Raw genomic sequence first — 17,477 nt, 5'->3', positions numbered from 1 at the left:
ATAAATGGTCTAAGGTTAGAGTCTCTGTCAAAAACTGTAATTGGAGCAAAATTAGGAATCTGACTATCGACGGATACACGGCCTGTGTATCACTACATGGCCTAGGGCCTAAGGCCGTGTAACTTACTGGAGCTGAATGGGCATATTTCGTATGGGCACAGAAAGTTACACGGGTCAAGTTACATGACCCATGTACTTTGTCTCTTCCTCGGTTCTCTGGATTCCTTCTAGCAGAATGTTACACGGGTCTCCAAGATTTACACGGGTCAAGTTACACGGCCCGTGTACTTTGTCTCGTCCTCGGTTCTCTTGATTCCTTCTGGCAGAATGTTACATGGGTCTCTGGTTATGCTTACATGACCTGTGTACTTTGTATCAACAATGCTTCTTAATCCTTCGACCTTTCCAAGCTTCCTTCCACACTATATTGCTCCAGAACTTCACCAAAACCCTGAAAAATACAGCAAGAGTCAAATTTCTCCATTTAACACAATTATTTCAACAACTCTCTAAACATATGCCTAATAGATAACTATACTTTAATCAACTAAATTAGACATAAAGATACATTAAAAACACTAAATGTGATGGGAGTAAAATTAATAAATTATGCACTTATCAAATTTCCCCACACTTATTCCATGCTTGTCCTCAAGCATGACTTAAATTCTCAATCAACTCCACTTAGAAGTTCCTTAACTTCACCCTATCACAATATTCTCTAACAAAAGATTAAAAGTTTGAAAGAAGAGGCAAGTAAGGTAATAACCATCACAACAAATTCCATCAACACCATACCAATATATCAACAATTTTCCAACATAAAATAATAGGCTTGAAATCAATTAAGCTCACACAATTAGAGTTCCATAAAATTTTAAATCAATACATACCAAAACACAAGGTTAATTTATTAAGGCACAACAATTATAGCTCTTTGCAAATCTTAGGGGAGATAGAAATGGGGTTTTTTTTTTTTTTTTTTTTGAAATTGGTACTTCTCTCTTATCACAGTTATTTTTAACCCTCACCTTCAGAAAAGTACCTTGCTCATATCCTAGCTAGCTTTTGGCCTGAGAATCGACATGAGGTTCAAGAAGACCCCTGGTTAGTTTGCTTAACTAAAATAGCAGAGCAATTTTCAAGTTCAATCTTTTATTTCCCCCAATTTATGCCTCTACATATTATAAAGTGTCCTGATAGATTAAACAAAGTTCTGAAATATGCATGACACTAGTTTAAAGCACACATAACTAATCATTTCACCATTAAATCAAGCCTAAATGATTTATGCAGGAAAAAATTTCCCTATGGTATGGAGAAGAGGGAAAATCTATCGTTAAAGTTACTATTACCTTACTTAAAATTTCAAAAATTTAATCTAAAATAGACAAGTCATTTCAAGGACAAAGCACTTCTCTCCGAGAGTTAATATAGAATCATGAATTAAGCTTATAAGAACAAATTTTTTTTTTTTTAAAGCAACAAATTTCTCCTTCCCCACACTTAAAACTTATATTGCCCTCAATGTAAAGCCCAAATGCAAAAGAAAAGGACTAACAATGCTAGAAAATAAAATAAGATAAGCGAAAGAAAATAAATTTGATTGTGGCTAACAAGCCACCCATGGGTTGCCTCCCAAGAAGCGCCTTTGTTTAATGTCGTTAGCTCGACATGGCCAAGCTCCTTAATCCTCATAAATTGGGTTACTCAATTTGAGTTCCTCCACTGTATGCTCCTGAAACCCTTCATAAAATGGCTTGAGTCTATGACCGTTGACCTTGAACACCTTATTAGTTCCTAAACTTTGAATTTCAACTGCACCATAAGGAAACACATTAGTAACAATAAAGGGTCAAATCCAACGAGAACGCAACTTACCAGGCATCAGCTTCAATATGGAATTATACAATAAAACTTTTTGCCAACCATAAATTGCTTCCTTAGAATTAGTTTGTCATGGAATGCCTTGGTCTTTTCCTTATATATCTTAGAGTTCTCATAAGCCTCAAGTCGAATTTCCTCTAATTCCTGCAATTGTAATTTTCTTTCCACACCAACAGTATCCCAATCCAAATTACATTGTCTAACAGCCCAATAAGCCATATGTTCTATCTCCACAGGAAGGTGACACAACTTACCAAATACCAATCTGAAGAGGAACATACCTATGGGTGTCTTATAAGCAGTCTTGTAAGCCCACAATGCATCATCAAGTCTAAGGCTCCAATCTTTTCTATTTGGCTTCACTGTTTTTTCCAAAATAGACTTGATCTCTCTATTAGACACCTCTGCTTGCCCACTTGTTTGAGGATGATAAGCCGTAGATATTTTATGGAAAACACCATATCTCCTCAATAATGCCTCAACAGTTCTATTACAAAAATGTGTGCCCCGGTCACTGATTATAGCTCTAGGAACTCCAAACCTGCTAAAAATGTTTGACTTGATAAAACCTATGACAGCTTTAGAATCATCAGTCCTAGTGGCCTTGGCTTCATCCCATTTCGAGACATAATCAACAGCAAGTATTATATAAACAAAACCAAAAGAAGAAGGAAATGGACCCATAAAATCAATAATCCACACATCAAAAATCTCACAAACAAGTATTGGATTTTGAATCATCTCATTCCTACGGGTTAAACTTCTTGTTCTTTGACATTGTTCATAATTTTTACAAATCAAATATGAATCACGAAATATAGTGGGCTAGTAAAAACCACAATCTAATATTTTTCGACCTATTCTTTTGGGTCCAAAATGACCTCCACATGCATAGGCATGACAAAAAGCAAGAATAGATTGAATCTCATTATCAGGAACACATCTACTAATAATTTGATCTGAACAAAATTTCCACAAATATGGGTCATCCCACACATAATACTTAGCTTCACTTTTCAATTTCTCTTTCTTAGCTCTACTCAAATCAAAAGGCACAACCTTAGTAACCAAATAATTCACTAAATCAGCATACCAAGGAATCACACCTTTCAATTTAAATAACTGCTCATCAGGAAAAAGTTCCTGCAAAGGAAGTAGATCTTCTTGTGTCACTAACCTACTCAAATAATCTGCTACCAGGTTCTCAGCTCCTTTCTTATCTTTGATTTGAAGATCAAATTCTTGCAGCAGAAGGATCCATCTAATCAACCTTGGTTTTGCTTCCTTCTTTGCCAAGAGATACTTCAATGCTGCTAACCGCTTAAGCATCTGATTAAGGAATGGCAGTGGGAAGTGGTCTTTCCTTGTTGTTGAATTCAACTTGCGGTAGTCTATGCACATTCGTCATCCACTCTGAATCCTTGTTGGAATAAGTTCATTATCTTGATTTGCTACCACAGTGACTCATGATTTTTTTGGCACTACTTGGACTGGACTTGTCCATTTGCTGTCTGAAATTGGGTAAATAACTCCTGCATCCAGTAGCTTTAAAATCTCCTTCTTCGCAACCTCCATCATCTGTGGGTTCAACCTCCTTTGACTTTCTCTACTTGGTTTGGCCTCATCCTCTAGTAAAATCCTGTGCATGCACACTGATGGGCTTATACCTTTGATGTCAGCTATTGTCCATCCAATTGCTTCCTTGTGTACTCTCAGAACCCTAGTCAATCTGTCTTCTTGAATCTTTGTTAGATTACTTGAGATGATAATTGGAAGTGTCTCATTGTCTCCCAAGTAAACATACTTCAAATGCTCAGGTAAAGGCTTGAGTTCAAGAGTTGGTGCCTGCACCACAGAAGGTAATAATTTTGTGTGAGATACAGGTAAGTTAAGCTTTGATACTTCATACCTTTCTGGAGCAGGAGGTAATGACTGCAATGCCATTACTGCCTCTTGAACCTCTACACTTAATGGTGGATTGGTACTGATTTCTTGAATTCCTTGACTAATCACCACTTCTAATTCATCCTCCATGCTTAGTTAAAAAACATCTTGCACAATTGTATCAACAACATCAATAGAAAAGACAGAATGGTCATCAGCAGGGTACTTCATGGCATCAAAAATATTAAATTTGACAGTCTCTCCATCGAACTCCATAGTTAAGGTGCCATCATCCACATCAATTTTTGTCTTGGCAGTTTTTAGGAAAGGTCTTCCAAACAGAATCAAAGCTGTCTTTCATGTGGGAACACTATCCTCCATATCCAGAATATAAAAATCTGTAGGAAAAATCAATTCTCCAACCTGCACCAACACATTCTCAACTACTCCCAATGGGTAAGCATTAGAACGATCAGCTAACTGAATAATGACACTGGTTTCTTTCAAAGGACCCAAATTTAAAGTTTGAAAAACTGAATTTGACATAACATTAATAGATGCTCCTAAATCTGCCATTGCACATTCAAATTTAGAATCACCTATTCTGCAGGGAATAGAAAATGAACCTAGATCCTTATACTTAGGGGGTAATTTTTGCTGAATTAATGCCAACACATTTTCCCCCACACTAATATTCTCATTATTCCTCAACTTGCGCTTTGTAGTGCATAGTTCCTTAAGAAATTTAGCATACTTGGGAACTTGTTTGATCGTATTAAGTAAAGGTATATTCACCTCTACCTTCCTGAAAGTCTCCAAAATTTCTTTCTCTTGTTCTTCTTTCTTATTTTTAGCCAACCTGCTTGGGAATGGAGGAAGAACAGAATTATTAACCTTATTCAGTTTAGGTTCAGTATTTACCTTAGCTTCAGGAACTTCAGACTCTTTTTCTCCTTACTTCTTCTTTGGCTCATGTGGAGTTTGGTTATCAACTTCTTTCCCACTTCACAACAGTATCACACTCGCATTTTCTCTAGGGTTCATAACTGTTTGTGATGGGAGCTTTTCAGAACCTTGAGCTTCCAGCTTACTTACAGATGAGGCTAACTGACCAATCTGCCTCTCTATGTTTTGAATGCTATTTTTGGTCTCCTGTTGAAACTGTTGGGTATTGTTAGCCAAGGCCTTAACAATTTCATCAAGTTACATACCTTGATTTGAGGGAGGCGGAGGTGGTTGTGGTTGATTCACTTGTGGTCTTTGCTGTTGGTATCAGTTTTGCACCGATTGATTCCCATAACTCAAATTGGGATGATCTCGCCATCCTGGATTATAAGTATTAGAATAGGGATCATACCTGTGTTGTGGTTGTCCATTATGTCCTACTGCATTAGCATGTTGCATTGATTCATCCTCTTGTAACACAGGACATATGTCAGTAGCATGACCCGAACCCGAACAAATTCCACATACCTTAATAGTTTGCATGTTTCCTATAGCCAACTGCCTCACCAATTAAGTTAAATCAGAAATTTGTTTCTCAAGGTTAGATGTACTTACCTCCTTTACCTTCATAGGTGTGCGATCCATTCTCATTCCAAACTGTTGAGAATTAGCAATCAACCTCCTTGCCTCTTCTAGTGTCTTGTCAACCAAAGCTCCTCCACTAGCAGCATCTATCATACTGCGGTCCATTGGTAGAAGTCCCTCAAAGAAATATTGAATTAATAGCTGCTCACTTATTTGATGATGGGGACAGCTTACGCACAACTTCTTATATCTCTCCCAATACTCATACAAGCTCTCTCCATTGTACTGCCGGATGCCACAAATTTCCTTTCTTATGTTGGCAGCATGGGAAGCAGGAAAATACTTCTCCAAAAATATCTGCTTCATCCCATTCCATGAGTTGACAGATCTGGAAGGAAGGTAATACAACCAATCCTTGGCTGTGCCCTCCAGTGAGAAAGGAAAAGCCCGAAGCTTGATTTGATACTCTGAAACTCCTTGAGGTTTCATGCTGGAACACACAACATGAAATTCCTTTAGATGCTTATGCAGATCCTCACCTGCAAGACCATGAAACTTAGGCAACAAATGGATTAGTCCAGATTTTAACTTAAAAGCAACATTTAGAGCAGAGTATTGAATACACAAAGGCTGTTGGTTTAGATTAGGAGCAGCTAACTCTTTTAAAGTCCTAGCAGCCATGGTTTCGTTTTCGGAATTTGACTCTAAATCCGAATCCGAATTTAGCTCCCTTGGAGATTGGACTCCTTCAGATGTACTCGGAATCAGCCTACCTTGCTTAGCCAATTTTCTCAACTGTTTAGCTATTTTTTCTACTTTTGGATCAAAGATCAACTCACTAGATTGAGAAGTTCTTGTCATAAATAAAAAGAAATCAAAGTAAAAACAGAAAAATGCCTTAAAACCCTAGAAAACAATGTAATTTGGCCTTAAGAGGGTGGGGCCAAGAAATCCTATGGATTGATTGGTCTTGATCAGAGCGTCATTTCCTTCAAAATAGGTATGGGCCACCCTCCAAATTCAAACAAACTCCTTAATGAACAGTAACAATGAACAGTAACACCGTAATTATATATATATATATATATATATAATTTTTTTTTTCAAAAACCTGAAAATAGCAACAACTCACAAAAAAAATTAATAACAGAATATCTAACACCAAAAACAAAAAATCAAATAAACTTCAGTTCCCCGGCAACGGCGCCAAAATTCTTGATGGGTGTTGAATCCACTAGAAATTAAATTAACTGAAATTACCAACTATAAAATATTTTCTGTAGCAAATGGTAAGTCCAGGTCAAACCCTAGAGACTGAATTATTGGATTTTTGTGCACTTGTGTAATGGGAAAAGGAAAAGACAAAGATTGGGGGGTTTTGTAACACAAAATCAGAAGAAATCAGAAATTCAAGAACTAAATATGAAAATCTCAATTTAAACAAACTTCAGTCCAAGGTAATTCTCATTCCAATGCATTGATTTGATCATAGACAAAAGACATACCATTATCTCTTATTGAATACTTAACGTAGATTTACCAAATAGCGAGGTAAACCCCTGACTTTCCTAGGAACACATCTCCTAATAATTTGATCTGAACAAAATTTTCACAAATATGGGTCATCCCACACATAATACCTAGCTTCACTTTTCAATTTCTCTTTTTTAGTTCTACTCAAATCAAAAGGCACAACCTTAGTAACCAAATAATTCACCAAATAAGCATACCAAGGGATCATACCTTGCAATTTAAATAACTGCTCATCAGGAAAAAGTTCCTGCAAAGGAAGTGGATCTTCTTGTGTCACTAATCTGCTCAAATGATCTGCTACCAGGTTCTCAGCTCCTTTCTTATCCTTGATTTGAAGATCAAATTCTTGCAGCAGAAGGATCCATCTAATCAACCTTGTTTTTGCTTCCTTCTTTGCCAAGAGATACTTCAACGCTGCATGATCAGAGAAGATAATTATTTTAGAACCAAGCAAATATGACCAAAATTTATCTAAAGCAAAAACTATAGCCAAAAACTCTTTTTCGATTGTAGAATAATTGCGCTGAGCTGAATTGAGTGTTCTGGATGCATAATAAATCACATGAAAGAGTTTCCAAATACGCTGCCCTAAAACTGCTCTCACTGCATAATTACTCGCGTCACACATAATTTCAAATGATATTGTCCAATCAAGAGCCTGGATAATAGGGGGTGATATCAATGCAGATTTTAATTTGTCAAAAGCCTCCTTGCACCAACACATCCTCAACCACTCCCAATGGGTAAGCATTAGAACGATCAGCTAACTGAATAATGACACTGGTTTCTTTCAAAGAACCCAAATTTAAAGTTTGAAAAACTGAATTCGACATAACATTAATAGATGCTCCTAAATCTGCCATTGCACGTTCAAATTTAGAATCACCTATTCTGCAGGGAATAGAAAACAAACCAGGATCCTTACACTTAGCGGGTAATTTTTGCTGAATTACTGCTGACACATTTTCCTCCACACTGATCTTCTCATTATTCCTCAACTTGCGCTTTGTAGTGCATAGTTCCTTAAGGAATTTAGCATACTTGGAAACTTGTTTGATTGTATCAAGTAAAGGTATATTTACCTCCACCTTTATGAAAGTCTCCAAAATTTTTTTCTCTTGTTCTTCTTTCTTATTTTTAGCCAACCTGCATGGGAATGGAGGAAGAACAGAATTATTAACCTTATTCAAGTTAGGTTCAATATTTACCTCAATTTCAGAAACTTCAGACTCTTTTGCTCCTTGCTGCTTCTTTTTCATTGACTCATGTGGAGTCTGATTATCAACTTCTTTTCCACTCCGCAATAGTATAGCACTCGCATTTTCTCTGGGGTTCATGACTGTTTGTGACGGAAGCTTTCCAAAACCTTGAGCTTCAAGCTTACTTACAGAGGAAGCTAACTGACCAATCTGCCTCTCTATGTTTTGAATGCTATTTCTGGTCTCCTGTTGAAACTGTTGGGTATTGTTAGCCAAAGCCTTAACAATTTCATCAAGTGATATACCTTGATTTGAGGGAGGCAGAGGTGGAGGTGGAGGTGGTTGATTCTCTTGTGGTCTTTGCTGATGGTATCGGTTTTGCACTGATTGATTCCTATAAGTATTCGAATAGGGATCATACCTGTGTTGTAGCTGTCCATAATGTCCTACTGCATTAGCATGTTGCATTGATTCATCCTCTTGTAACGCAGGACACATATCAGTAGCATGACCCGAACCTGAACAAATTCCACATGCCTTAACAGGTTGCATGTTCTCTACAGCCAACTGCCTCACCAAAAAAGTTAAATAAGAAATTTGTTTCTCAAGGTTAGATGTACTTACCTCATTAACCTTCATAGGTGTGTGATCCATTCTCATTCCAAACTGCTGAGAATTTGCTGCCATGTTAGCAATCAGCCTCCTTGCCTCTTCTGGTGTCTTGTCAACCAAAGCTCCTCCACTAGCAGCATCTATCATACTGCGGTCCATTGGTAGAAGTCCCTCATAGAAATACTGAATCAAAAGCTGCTCACTTATTTGATGATGGGGACAGCTTGCACACAGCTTCTTAAATCTCTCCCAATACTCATACAAGCTCTCTCCATTGTACTGCCGGATGCCACAAATTTCTGTTCTTATGTTAGCATCACGAGAAGCAGGAAAATACTTCTCCAAAAATATCTGCTTCATCCCATTCCATGAGTTGACAGATCCAGAAGGAAGGTAATACAACCAATCCTTAGCTGTGCCCTCCAGTGAGAAAGGAAAAGCTCGAAGCTTGATCTGATCCTCTGAAACTCCTTGAGGTTTCATGCTGGAACACACAACATGAAATTCCTTTAGATGCTCATGTGGATCCTCACCTGCAAGACCATGAAACTTAGGCAACAAATGGATTAGTCCTGATTTCAATTCAAAAGCAACATTTAAAGCAGGGTATTGGATACACAAAGGCTGTTGGTTTAGATCAGGAGCAGCCAACTCTTTCAAAGTTCTAGCAGCAGCCATGGTCTCATTTTCGAAACTTGACTCTGAATCCAAATCCGAAATTAGCTCCTTTGGAGATTAGACTCCTTCATATGTACTTGGAATCTGCCTAGCTTGTTTAGCCAATTTTCTCAACCGTTTAGCTGTTTTTTTCTACTTCTGGTTCAAAGATCAACTCACCAGATTGAGAAATTCTTGTCATAAAAAAAAATCAAAGTAAAAACAGAAAAATGCCTTAAAACACTAGAAAACAATTGAATTTGGCCCCAAGAGGGTGCGGCCAAGAAATCCTATGGATTAATTGGTCTTGATCAGAGCGTCGTTTCCTTCAAAATAGGTATGGGCCGCCCTCCAAATTCAACCAAAATCCTTAATGAACAGTAACATCGTAATTATTATATATTTTTTTCTTTTTTCTTTTCCAAAAACCTGAAAATAGCAACAACTCACAAACAAAAATTAATAACAGAATATCTAACACCAAAAACATGAAATCAAATAAACTTCAGTCCCCGACAACGGTGCCAAAATTCTTGATAGGTGTCGAATCCACCAGAAATTAAATTAACTGAAATTACCAGTTATAAAATATTTTCTGTAATAAGCGGTAAGTCCAGGTTGAACCCTAGAGATTGAATTATTAAATTTCATGCACTTATGTAATGGAAAAAGAAACAAAGGTTGGGGGGGGGGGGGGGACTGTAATTCGCAATCCAAAGAAGAAATCAAAAATTAAGATCTAAAATTAAATAAGAAATTCTCAAAATAAACAAACTTCAGTCCAAGGTAATTCTCATTCTAATGCATTGATTCGATCATAGATAAAAGAAATATAATTATATCTTATTGAATACTTAACGTAGATTTACCAAACAACGAGGTAAACCCCTGACTTCCCTATACTCATCAATTCGAGCCCAGCACTCTTTTTGACTCTAATTATTAACTGAATTGGTATTAAGCAATCCTCATCAAATTAATAACTGCTTTAAGAAAAAGAAGTAGTTAAGCTGAACAATAATTTATGAAGCATAAATCATTTAATCCACCATATTGTTTCCTTAGGTTATTATCGAAAACTTGGATCATAATCAATAAAACCTAATTGCTACTCATGTTCAATCTTACACAACAATTATGGATTATGAAGATAAACTAGCAATTGATCAAATCAAACAATTAACTAATAGGCCTTTTTAGAAAATCATTCAACAGATCAAAAATAATTAAATCAGAAAAAAATAGATATTCAAAAAGACATAAATTAAATTAAGAACCTGGTCTCACAAATCATACATAAGAACTTGAATCCCTTGAGCTAAATTAAAAACTTGGCCACTCAAGTTCATGGCATACAGAAAAATAAAAAAAAATAAAGAAGAAATCTAAAAAGAGAATGGAGAATGAAAGCCTTCAAATGGAGAACGAAGGTCTGAATTGGGATGCCCTTTGCTGCTGCCTAAAGACGTATTTATAGTCAAAAACCTAACCCCAAAAATAGGAACCAAACCAAACTAGGAAAGGTTTTAAAATTCAAGATGCATATTTTCAACCTGCATTCACGTTTTTGGAATCAAGGCAGATTTTCAGCAACTTTCTTTCCGAATCTGCCTCTGCCCTCTTCAGGAAAGTTGTAGCCCTATTTCTTAGCTTTCCAATGGGTTCTCATTTGCCCAAATCCGAGGTCTACAGCCCAAGTTATGGCCCAAAAATTGAGATTGGTTCAGACAGACGGTCCAACCCATAGTGACGACTTTATTGCCATTTTTTACAATTAAAATGGCCTCATCTCACGTCCAGCCCTTCATAGAAGTTGTAGAGGTGGCTCTTAAGGTTCAATTAGGCTTGGCCTTGCTTCATTTGGATGTCTGAAACTCCAGATACAAAATAAATACTGAAACTGGTTATGACACATCAAATCTGGGTTTTTGCAATAGATCCATAGCTCATTTTGTCAACCTTGGAGACTAATTTGGGCTTTGGTCCCTCTTTATCATTTGAAGTGCTCTATCTTAGCTTTTCACTGGATTAAACAGCACTCAATTTGGAGACCCACAACTTTAGAAACACCTAGAAAATATAGCAAATGTTAAATGCTGAAAATTTCTCCATTTAACACAATTATTCCACAACTATCTAAAAATATGCTTAGATGATAAATATATTTTAACCAACTGAATTAAACATAAAAACACACTAAAAACACTAAATGTGATGGGAGTAAAATTAATAAATTATGCACTTATCAAATTCCCCCACACTTATTCCATGTTTGTCCTCAAGCATGACTTAAACTCTCAATCAACTCCACTTAGAAGTTCCTTAACTTCACCCTATCACAACATTCTCTAACAAAAGATTAAAAATTTGAAAGAAGAGGCAAGTAAGGTAATAACCATCACAACAAATTCCATCAACACCATATCAACAATTTTCCAACACAAAACAAAAGGCTTGAAATCAATTAAGCTCACACAATTAAAGTTCCATAAAATTTTTAAGTCAACACACACCAAAACACAAGGTTAATTTATCAAGACGCAACAATTATAGCTCTTTGCAAATCTTAGGAGAGATAGAAATGCCCCTTTTCTTTATTTTATTTGAAATTGTTACTTCTCTCCTGTCATAGTTACTTTTTTTTTTTTATTTCAACCGTCACTTTCAGAAAAGTACTTTGCTCATATCCTAGCTAGCTTTTGGCCTGAGAATCAACATGGGGTTCATGAAGACGCATGGTTAGTTTGCTTAACTAAAATAGTGGAGCAATTTTCAAGTTCAACCTTTTATTTCCCCCAATTTATACATCTACATATTATAAAGTGTCCTGATAGATTAAACAAAGTTCTGAAATATGCATGACACTAGTTTAAAGTACATATACATAACTAATCATTTCACCATTAAATCAAGCCTAAAATGATTTATGCAGGAAAAAAAAATTGCTCTATGGTATGGAGAAGAAGAAAAATCCATCATTAAAGTTATTATTATCTTGCCTAAAATTTCAAAAATTCAATCTAAAATAGAAAAGTCATTTCAAGGACAAAGCACTTCTCTCCGAGAGTTAATATAGAATCATGAATCAAGCTTATGAGAACAAATTTTATTTTATTTTATTTTATTTTAAGAATTAAAAAAAATTGTAGCAACAAATTTCTCCTCCCCCACACTTAAAACTTATATTGTCCCCAATGTAAAGCCCAAATGCAAAAGGAAAAAAAAAATAAAATAAAATAAGAGAAATAAAAGAAATCTGATTGTGGCTAACAAGCCACCCATGGGTTGCCTCCCAAGAAGCGCCTTTGTTAACGTCGTTAGCTCGACATGGCAAAGTTCCTTAATCCATATAAATTGGGTTACTCAATTTGAGCTCCTCCACTGTATGCTCCTGAAACCCTTCATAAAATGGCTTGAGTCTATGACCATTGACCTTGAACACCTTATTAGTTCCTAAACTTTGAATTTCAATTGCACCATAAGGAAACACATTAGTAACAATAAAGGGTCCAATCCAATAAGAACGCAACTTACCAGGCATCAGCTTCAATATGAAATTATACAATAAAACTTTTTGCCCAACCACAAACTGCTTCCTTAGAATTAGTTTGTCATGGAATGCCTTGGTCTTTTCTTTATAGATCTTAGAGTTCTCATAAGCCTTAAGTCGAATTTATTCTAATTCCTGCAATTGTAATTTTCTTTCCACACCAGCAGTATCCAAATCCAAATTACATTGTCTAACAGCCCAATAAGCCTTATGTTCTAACTCAACAGAAAGGTGACACAACTTACCAAATACCAATATGTAGGGGGGACATACCTATAGGTGTCTTATAAGCAGTCCTGTAAGCCCACAAAGCATCATTAAGTCTAAGGCTCCAATCTTTTCTATTTGGCTTCACTGTTTTTTCCAAAATAGACCTGATCTCTCTGTTAGACACCTCTGCTTGTCCACTTGTTTGAGGGTGATAAGTTGTAGATATTCTATGAAAAACACCATATCTCCTCAACAATGCCTCAACAGTTCTATTACAAAAATGTGTGCCCCGATCACTAATTAAAGCTCTAGGAACTCCAAACCAGCTAAAAATGTTTAACTTGATAAAACCTACAACAGCTTTAGAATCATCAATCCTCGTGGCTTTGGCTTCCAACCATTTTGAAACATAATCAACAGCAAGTAATATATAAACAAAGCCAAAAGAAGAAGGAAATAGACCCATAAAATCAATACCCCACACATCAAAAATCTCACAAACAAGTATTGTATTTTGAATCATCTCATTTCTATGGGTTAAACTTCCTATTCTTTGACATTGTTCACAATTTTTGCAAATCAAATATGAATCACAAAATATAGTGGGCCAGTAAAAACCACAATCTAATATTTTTCTACCTGTTCTCTTGGGTCCAAAATGACCTCCACATGCATAGGCATGACAAAAAGCAAGAATAGATTGAATCTCATTATCAGGAACACATCTCCTAATAATTTGATCTGAATAAAATTTCCACAAATATGGGTCATCCCACACACAATACTTAGCTTCACTTTTCAGTTTCTCTTTCTTAGTTCTACTCAAATCAAAAGGCACAATCTTAGTAACCAAATAATTCACCAAATCAGCATACCAAGGGATCATACCTTGTAATTTAAATAACTGCCCATCAGGAAAAAGTTCCTGCAAAGGAAGTGGATCTTTTTGTGTCACTAACCTACTCAAATGATCTGCTACCAGGTTCTCAGCTCCTTTCTTATCCTTGATTTGAAGATCAAATTCTTGCAGCAGAAGGATCCATCTAATCAACCTTGTTTTTGCTTCCTTCTTTGCCAAGAGATACTTCAACGCTGCATGATCAGAGAAGATAATTATTTTAGAACCAAGCAAATATGACCGAAATTTATCTAAAGCAAAAACTATAGCTAAAAACTCTTTTTCGGTTGCAGAATAATTGCGCTAAGCTGAATTGAGTGTTCTGGATGCATAATAAATCACATGAAAGAGTTTCCCAATACGCTGCCCTAAAACTGCTCCTACTGCATAATTACCCGCGTCACACATAATTTCAAGCGGTATTGTCCAATCAGGAGCCTCGATAATAGGGGGTGATATCAATGCAGATTTTAATTTGTCAAAAGCCTCCTTGCACTCTTCACTGAACTTAAAAGAAACATCTTTTTGCAAGAGTCTAGACAAAGGCAATGCTATCTTAGAGAAATTCTTAATGAACCTGTGATAGAAACCTGCATGACCAAGAAAAGAGCATACTTCCCTCATAGTTGTGGGGTAGGGTAAGTTCACAATTAAATCAATTTTAGACTTATCTACCTCAATACCCCTATTAGATACAACATGACCCAACACAATCCCCTGTTTGACCATAAAATGACACTTCTCATAATTCAAAACAAGATTTTTCTCAATGCATCTCTCAAGAACAGAAGTTAAATGATGTAAACATGCATCAAATGAATCACCATACACAATAAAATCATCCATGAACACGTCAATGCAAGTATCAATGTAATATGAAAATATGCTCATCATGCATCTTTGAAATGTGGCAGGTGCATTACAAAGCCTGAAGGGCATCCTTCTAAAAGCAAAAGTTCCAAAAGGGCAAGTGAAGGTAGTATTCTCTTGATCCTCCGGTGCAATCACAATTTGATTATATCCAGAAAAACCATCAAGAAAGCAGAAATAAGACTTACCTGCTAACCTTTCAAGCATCTGATCAATGAATGGCAGTGGGAAGTGGTCCTTCCTTGTTGTTGAATTCAGCTTTCAGTAGTCTATGCTTATTCGCCATCCACTCTGAATCCTTGTTGGAACAAGTTCATTATCTTGATTTGCTACCACAGTGACTCCTGGTTTTTTTAGCACTACTTGGACTAAACTTACCCATTTGCTGTCTGAAATTGGGTAAATAACTCCCGCATCCAGTAGCTTTAAAATCTCCTTCTTCACAACCTCCATCATCTGTGGGTTCAATCTCCTTTGAGCTTCTCTACTCGGTTTAGCATCATCCTCTGGTAAAATCCTGTACATGCACACTGATGGACTTATACCTTTGATGTCAGCTATTGTCCATCCAATTGCTTCCTTGTGTACTCTCAGAACCCTAATCAATCTGTCTTCTTGAATCTGTGTTAAATTACTTGAGATGATAACTAGAAGTGTCTCATTGTCTCCCAAGTAAACATACTTCAAATGCTCAGGTAAAGGCTTGAGTTCATGAACTGGTGCCTGCACCACAGAAGGTAATAATTTTGTGTGATATACAGGTAAATCGATCTTTAGTACTCCATACCTTTTTTGAACAGGAGGTAATGACTGTAATGCCATTACTGCTTCTTGAACCTCTACACTTAATGGTGGATTGGTACTGATTTCTTGAATTCCTTGACTAATCACCACTTCTAACTCATTCTCCATGCTTAACTCAAAAACATCCTGCACAATTGTGTCAACAACATCAATAGAAAAAACAAAATGATCATCAGCAGGATACTTCATGGCATCAAAGATATTAAATTTGACAGTCTCTCCATCAAACTCCATAGTTAAGGTACCATTATCCACATCAATTTTTGTCTTAGCAATTTTTAGGAAAGGTCTTTCAAATAAAATCAAAGCTAACTTTGATGTGGGAACACTATCCTCCATATCCAGAATGTAAAAATCTACAGGAAAAATCAATTCTCTAACCTGCACCAACACATCCTCAACTACTACCAATGGGTAAGCATTAGAATGATCAGCTAATTGAACAATGACACTGGTTTCTTTCAAAGGACCCAAATTTAAAGTTTGAAAAACTGAATTTGACATAACATTAATAGATGCTCCTAAATCTGCCATTGCACGTTCAAACTTAGAATCACCTATTCTGCAGGGAATAGAAAATGAACCTGGATCCTTACACTTAGGGGGTAATTTTTGCTGAGTTAATGCTAACACATTTTCCCCCACACTGATCTTCTCATTAATCCTAAACTTGCGCTTTGTAGTGCATAGTTCCTTAAGGAATTTAGCATAATTGGGAACTTGTTTGATCGCATCAAGTAAGGGTATATTCACCTCCACCTTTCTGAAAGTCTCTAAAATTTCTTTCTCTTATTCTTTTTTCTTCATCTTGGCCAACCTACAAGGGAATGGAGGAAGAACAAAATTATTAACGTTATTCAGTTTAGCTTCAGTATTTACCTCAACTTCAGACTCTTTTTCTCCTTGCTTCTTCTTTTTCATTGACTCATGTGGAGTCTGATTATCAACTTCTTTCCCACTCCGTAACAGTATCGTATTTGCATTTTCTCTAGGATTCATGACTGTTTGTGATGGGAGCTTTCCATCCTGGATTATAAGTATTAGAATAGGGATCATACCTGCGTTGTGGCTGTCCATAATGTCCTACTGCATTAGCATGTTGCATTGATTCATCCTCTTGTAATGCAGGACACATGTCAGTAGCATGACCCGAACCTGAACAAATTTCACATACCTTAATAGTCTGCATGTTCCCTACAGCCAATTGCCTCACCAAAGAAGTTAAATTAGAAATTTGTTTCTCAAGGTTAGATGTACTTACCTCATTAACCTTCATAGGTGTGTGATCCATTCTCATTCCAAACTGCTGAGAATTTGCTGCCATGTTAGCAATCAGCCTCCTTGCTTCATCTAGTGTTTTGTCAACCAAAGCTCCTTCACTGGCAGCATCTATCATACTGCGGTCCATTGGTAGTAATCCCTCATAGAAATACTGAATCAATAGCTGCTCACTTATTTGATGATGGGGACAGCTTGCACATAGCTTCTTAAATCACTCTCAATACTCATACAAACTCTCTCCATTGTACTGTCGGATGCCACAAATTTCTTTTCTTATGTTGGCAGCACGGGAAGCAGGAAAATATTTCTACAAAAATATCTACTTCATCCCATTCCATGAGTTGACAGATCCAGAAGGAAGGTAATACAACCAATCCTTAGCTGTGCCTTCCAGTGAGAAAGGGAAAGCTCGAAGCTTGATTTGATCCTCTGAAACTCCTTGAGGTTTCATGCTGGAACACACAACATGAAATTCCTTTAGATGCTTATGTGGATCCTCACCTGCAAGACCATGAAATTTAGGCAACAAATGGATTAGTCCAGATTTCAACTTAAAAGCAAC

General features: G+C 36.5%; 1 protein-coding gene and 3 non-coding genes across 4 annotated transcripts in view; 3 read left to right on the top strand and 1 right to left on the bottom strand.

Moving 5' to 3' along the window:
* The window catches only part of LOC110650912 (UPF0481 protein At3g47200), a 51,924-nt gene that overhangs the window by 21,977 nt on the left and 12,470 nt on the right, over positions 1-17,477 (bottom strand). The gene's annotated exons all lie outside the window — the stretch shown is intronic.
* LOC131169984 (small nucleolar RNA R71) lies at positions 5,513-5,619 on the top strand. The gene has a single exon (XR_009140927.1). It is a non-coding gene; the product is annotated as a small nucleolar RNA R71 (small nucleolar RNA).
* On the top strand, positions 8,851-8,957 carry LOC131170033 (small nucleolar RNA R71). The gene has a single exon (XR_009140976.1). It is a non-coding gene; the product is annotated as a small nucleolar RNA R71 (small nucleolar RNA).
* Positions 17,089-17,195, top strand: LOC131169946 (small nucleolar RNA R71). Its single transcript, XR_009140891.1, has one exon. It is a non-coding gene; the product is annotated as a small nucleolar RNA R71 (small nucleolar RNA).

Source organism: Hevea brasiliensis, chromosome 10, assembly GCF_030052815.1.
Source record: "Hevea brasiliensis isolate MT/VB/25A 57/8 chromosome 10, ASM3005281v1, whole genome shotgun sequence".
Classification (NCBI taxonomy): domain Eukaryota; kingdom Viridiplantae; phylum Streptophyta; class Magnoliopsida; order Malpighiales; family Euphorbiaceae; genus Hevea; species Hevea brasiliensis.
This window is presented reverse-complemented; position numbering and strand designations above follow the sequence as displayed.